This window comes from Benincasa hispida, chromosome 9 (assembly GCF_009727055.1).
Source record: "Benincasa hispida cultivar B227 chromosome 9, ASM972705v1, whole genome shotgun sequence".
Taxonomy (NCBI): Eukaryota; Viridiplantae; Streptophyta; class Magnoliopsida; order Cucurbitales; family Cucurbitaceae; genus Benincasa; species Benincasa hispida.
In genome coordinates this window covers 56383354-56389353 of record NC_052357.1, presented here as the reverse complement: position 1 = coordinate 56389353, position 6000 = coordinate 56383354, and positions in this window count along the sequence as shown.

Here is a 6000-nt window from a genome sequence, read left to right as displayed (position 1 = left end):
TTACCACTTTGGAGATTCGTCTGATTGGGGAGCTAGGAACTCAACTACACAAGATGGAATTCCATCCTTCCCCGACGCATGAGTAAATAAATTTCTCTCTTAAGGGCTGATTCTAGGGCTTGAACAAAGTGGCGTCACACCTTCTCTTGACCCGAGAAAGGTTTAATCATAGTAGAACTATAATATATTATTCATTAGAAGAATCAGTGGTATTTAAGGAGTTAGATGTAACTATAGAGGCAAAACGATAATTTGGCTCAACTATACTTACGAGCGATTTGTGAAAGGTCATTGTACTGTTGATTGGTTATATCCAATGGACATAGAAATATATCTGTAGTGCGAAGAGTGCAGCTGTCAGTCTTTAGTGGAATGCCCGGCAGTTAACAGATGGTAGATATCGTGATTAAAGAGTTTAGTCAGTTATTGACGTACCGTTGGAGCTTCAAGCTATAGGTCCATAAGGTCCCCTTGGTAGCTCGATGGATTCAATTGAGAATCAGTTTTTAGATTAGTTTGAAATGTTCAAATTAACAAGAGGAAATTTGATTATATATGATATAATTAAATTGATTCAATTATATATGATATAATTGATTTGATGTATTTGATACATTATTTGATTGGAGGAATTTAATATAAATATGATTTATATTAAATGCCGCAAAATAGAAAAAGAACTATGGTTTATATGTTACAAATGATGCAATATTAAAACTATATGTTATAAATATAATATGATAAGTTAGTTATTGTATTTATTTATAATTTATTAATTATAAGATTATTAAATTCCTTTTTCTCTAATAAACACCCTTAGTGGGTGGTTAGACAGCTTTATGGCTAAGTGGGATAAGGAAGAAAAATGGATTTCCTATTCATTCTACAAGAACAAGTTGTCAGATTACTAATCGAGTGACTACACGATTGACTATCGAGTTTACTATACAATAGTACTCTTTACTAAACGTTCAAGTGTCGAGTCTATGCGATAGACATTCATCGTCTACATAATTGCATCATTGTTTAGTCAATCTTTCCTTCTTAACTTCCTATTTCCCTCAATCCAAAATTAGCCAGAGCCCACAACTCCTGGATTCTCACACCAAGAATACCAAGGTAATCATGTGGTGGTGCCTAATTCTGTTCGAGGATTGAGTTTTACTCGGTGTGTTCGAGGAAGTTCCAGTTGCTCGTTGCATTCAAGTTTGTTCGAGGAAAATATGTGAAGAAATAGTTCTTCAAAAGATTGTCACTCTATCATTTGTTTTTTATAAGAAGCATGCTGTAATTTATCTTTAATGCATAATCGTTTCTGTATGATTATAAATGTTTAAGTTCTTTCACAATGGAGTTTGGAACGATCTGCTTCCACTCAAAGGTCCTCTATATTTAGAGTTCCTTCAGAAGGCTCCTCTCTTATTTGTGCTGTATTTATTTGCTCCATGTAATTTTCTTCGAAGTAGGGCAAGAAGTTATAGTCTTCATCATGTCTTCCTCAATCTCATTCTCCTTATTCATTGAATACTACATCTCGATTTAGGTTTTTCTTTCATGTATCTAGATTGTAGAGCTTATAGCCTTTGGTATTTGAGTCATAACTGATGAAGATGTATTTCTCACGTTTGTCATCTAACTTGCTTCTCTTTTCATCTGCTATATGCACATGAGCAATGCTTCCAAAGACTTTGAGATGGGAAATCTCATGTTTCCTTCCACTCCATGCTTCTTGTGGCGTTCTTTTATATACACTTTTTGTTGGAGATAGGTTAGATAGGTTAGATAGGTAGACTATTTGGGGTTGATGCCCTAATTCTCATAGGGTCCTATAGTTTGTAAGCTTTAATGAACAAATTTATTGTGTATTTAATAAAATATATGATATTTTATTCATTGTCTATAAAATATATGATATTTTAGTTACATTAACCACAAACCAATAAACTAACTTCCAAGGTTATCTTTGTAACTTAAACATGTATGTAGAGACATGCAGGCGGATCATGTTTAAGTGATAACCTAAATGGTCTGTAGTAGATGGATAAGGCTGGGTACCTTATCCTAGTGACACTACAAGTAAGGCCCATTTTTTAGGTGCTACAATTGTTGTAAAGTACTACAAATGATCTGATCCTGATCATTCATGTATAAATATGTGAGCAGGGATATTCTATACAAAAGAGTTTATATAAGACTGGACCACGAAATGTTTAGTCTCATTATATAATGTCGTTCATAATAGAGACTTACATTTCACTAGGATGACCATAGGTAACATGACCTGAATCCTGAGTGAGTTGTGAACTTCTACCTATGAGGGCTGTCCTTTAATTTGTATGGGTGAGAGTGGTCAGATCGTCAACTCAACAAGCCTATCATTTTGAGGATTCGTCTGATTGGGGAGCTGGGAACACAGCTACACAAGATTTCACTCCTTCTCCGAGGCAAGGGTAAATAGATAAATTGCTCCCTTAAGGGCTGATTTCGGGTCTTGAACAATGTGGCGCCACACCCTCTCCTGGACCGAGAGCGATTTAGTCATAGTTGGACTATGATCGATTGTTCATTAGAGGGATCAGTGGTACTTAGGAGTTAGATGTAACTATCGGGGCAAAACGATAATTTGGCCTAGTTGTACTTACGAGCAATTGGTGAAGGGTCATCCTAACGTTGATTAATTATATCCAATAGACACAGAAATATATTTTTAGTGCGAAGAGTGTAGCTGTCGATCTTTAGTGGAGTGCCCGACAGTTAACAGATGGTGAATAATATAATTAAAGAGTTTAATTAATTATTCATGTACTGTTGAAGCTTCAAGCTATAGGTCCATGAGGTCCCCTTGGTAGTTCAATAGGATTAATTGAGAATCAATTTTTGGATTAATTTGAATTGTTCAAATTAATAGAGGAATTTAATTATATGTGATATAATTAAGTTGTTTCAATTATATGTGATATAATTAAGTTGTTTCAATTATATGTGATATAATTGTCATAATGTATTTGATACATTATAGCTTAATGGAAAAAAATAAATATTTGAATGAGATTCAAATATAGTTTCTATGAATTGGATTCATAGATGTTAAATTTATTATAAATGTGATTTATATTAAATGTAATATAAAAGAGAAAAGAAACTATAGCATATATTGTATGTGATACAATATTAAAACGATAGGTTTATATGTTATATTTGATATAACATATAATTCAATATATATATAATATGATAAGTTAGTTATCATATTTATATTTATATTAGTTTTTTATTTTAATAATAAAGGAGGGAGTTACAACTCCCTTCCCCTTCTTTTCTCTTCACCCACGTAAGTGGTAGGTGATTATTTTTGGCAAGTTGAAAAGAAAAAGTTTCTTCTTCTTCTTGGCTAAGCCTGTTGATCGATTGAGAAATGCGAGAAAACAACAGAAGTGTTCTATATGTTTGTTTTTTAGTTTTGAGAACATTCTAAATCTTTCCTCCACAAAAATTCCCTTATATCTAGAATAGTCAGAGCCCACCATTCCTGGGTTCTCTCCCTGAGAATACCAAGGAAACATTCGTGGTAGTGTTCATTCTTGTTCGAGGTTATTCTTGAAGAAAGTCTTCAAGGAGTTCGTGAATTGTACGAGGGAAATCATGAAGAAAAGTCTTCAAAGGTAAGGTTTCTAAAACCTTTTCTTAAGCATGCTGTAATTTATAATTAAATGCATATCTTGTTTCTTGTTCTCTTTCTTAAAAGTTCCTTCATACTGCACATGCTATTGCTTCTGCCCAAAACTCCTTTGGCAATTTTTTGCTTTTAAGCATACTTCTTGCCATGTTCAAAATTGTTATGTTCTTTCTTTCTACCACTCCATTTTGTTAAGGGGATCTTGGCATGGTCAAGGGTCGACGAATTTCATGATCTTCACAATATTTTTTGAATTCATTTGATGTGAATTCTCCTCCATGATTAGATCTCATGGCCTTCATCACTAGACCACTTTCTTTCTCAACAAGGGATTTGAACTTCTTGATGCTCTCGAACACCTATGATTTATGCTTTAATAAATATACACACTTTTTTCTAAAAAAAATCATTAATGAAGAGAGGGAAATAGTTACTCTTACCAAGTGAGCTTGGCTTGATCATTCTGCACACATCTGTATGTATGAGTTCCAAAGGCCTTTGTGCTCTTGAGTTTGACTCCTTTGGGAAGCTTTTCTTGAACTGCTTACCAAGTAGACATCCTTCTTACACTTGATCAGAGTAGTTTATGAAAGGCAGCCCTCTCACCATGCTCTTCTTGGAGAGTGATTATAATCCTCCAAAATTGAGATGCCCATATCGAAGATGCCATAGTCAAGATGCATCTTTGTAACAGATCTTGAGGCATTTTGCGACGTCATTTTGAATGTTGAGTATAAACATTCTATTTTCGGGCATTGGCACTTTAACAATCAAATTACTTGCATTATCTCTTATAGAAATATTATTTTCTTTTAATCGAATGTCATATCATTTTCCTAAGGGTTGGCCTAGGATCAAGATATTACTCTTCATATTTGGCATGTAATAAACATTTGAAATAAATTGGTGATTACCATGCTTCAATCAGATGAGAATGTTACCTCTTTCCTTCTTCCTTTTACTTATACCTTGGATTCATCTCCAAAGGCTACATTGCCACTCACCGATTCATCAAGTTCCGCAAACATGCTTCTTTCTCCACACATATGGTTGTTTGCTCCAGTGTCCATGTACCATGCATTATTTTTACTCCATTCATCATTCGTACAAGCCATTTAATAAAGTTCCACATTCTTGACTTCTTTCTTCAATGTTGTTCACTTTCTCTTCAACTTAATTATTTTGGGAGCTCTACATTCGATTCATAAAGACTAAACTTCTAACAATTATAGCATTTAATGTTTGATTTATCATACCTTGATCTTTAGTTGCCTTGTTCACAACCTCTTGTTGAGTTTTCTGATCTTCTTTGGGAGTTATTGTTGTTGTCTTCATAGGGCCGCCAACCACGTCCTTGTCCTTGTCCATGACCTTTTCCTCGTCCTCGATGCCCACCATGTTCTCGTCCTTATTCGCTTCTATAATTCAAACTAATTGTTCCACTAGTCTAATTAACTCGTAACTTGGGCAATTGATTGACGATTCCTTTCTTCTCCTTTTTTTTTCTTCATATGCTTGTAACGAACCCATGAGTTGCTCAATGGTCATGATCTCCAAGTCTTTTGTCTCTTTGATTATGGCAACAATATGTTCAAACTTTGGATCTAATGATCTTAGTATTTTCTTCATGATTTTAACATCATCAATCTTTTCACCATTTTTTTTAAGTTCATTGGTGATAGTTAAGACTCTAGAAAAAAAAGTCTGAGATGGGTTTCCCTTCTTTCATATGTAAAGTTTCAAACTCAGCTCTTAGAGTTTGAAGACGTGCCTTTTTAACTGAATTCGCTCCTTTGTATGATGTTTGAAGCTTCTCCTATGCTTCTTTCGCCATCTTTGCTTCCAAAATCTTCTGAAAAGCATCATCATCTAATCCTTGATAGATTAGATAAAGAGCCTTCTTGTCTCTCTTTCTTGAGTCTCTTAAACTATCCCTTTGTGCTTGAGAAAGATCGCTATCATTCTCCGATTCTATGTATCATTTCTCTATGATTTCCCACACATCTTGTGAGCCAAGGAGAGCCTTCATCTTGATACTTCAATTATCATAATTGCTCTTGTTGAGCATAGGAACTTGGAATAGAACCATGTTATTGCTTGTCATCTTGAAAAGAGTCTTTAAGCTCTGATACCACTTTTTTGGAAAGAGATTTTGGAGGTTGGAGGAAATTTGAAGAGAGGATTGAGAAAGAGACTACTTGTATTATTGAGTACTTCTAATTTTTTCTAGCTTGATACAAATGTTAAGACATACCTCCTATTTATACTAGTTGACTCCCCTAAAACTATGACTAGGATTTTTCCAACACATTCATGATCTAATG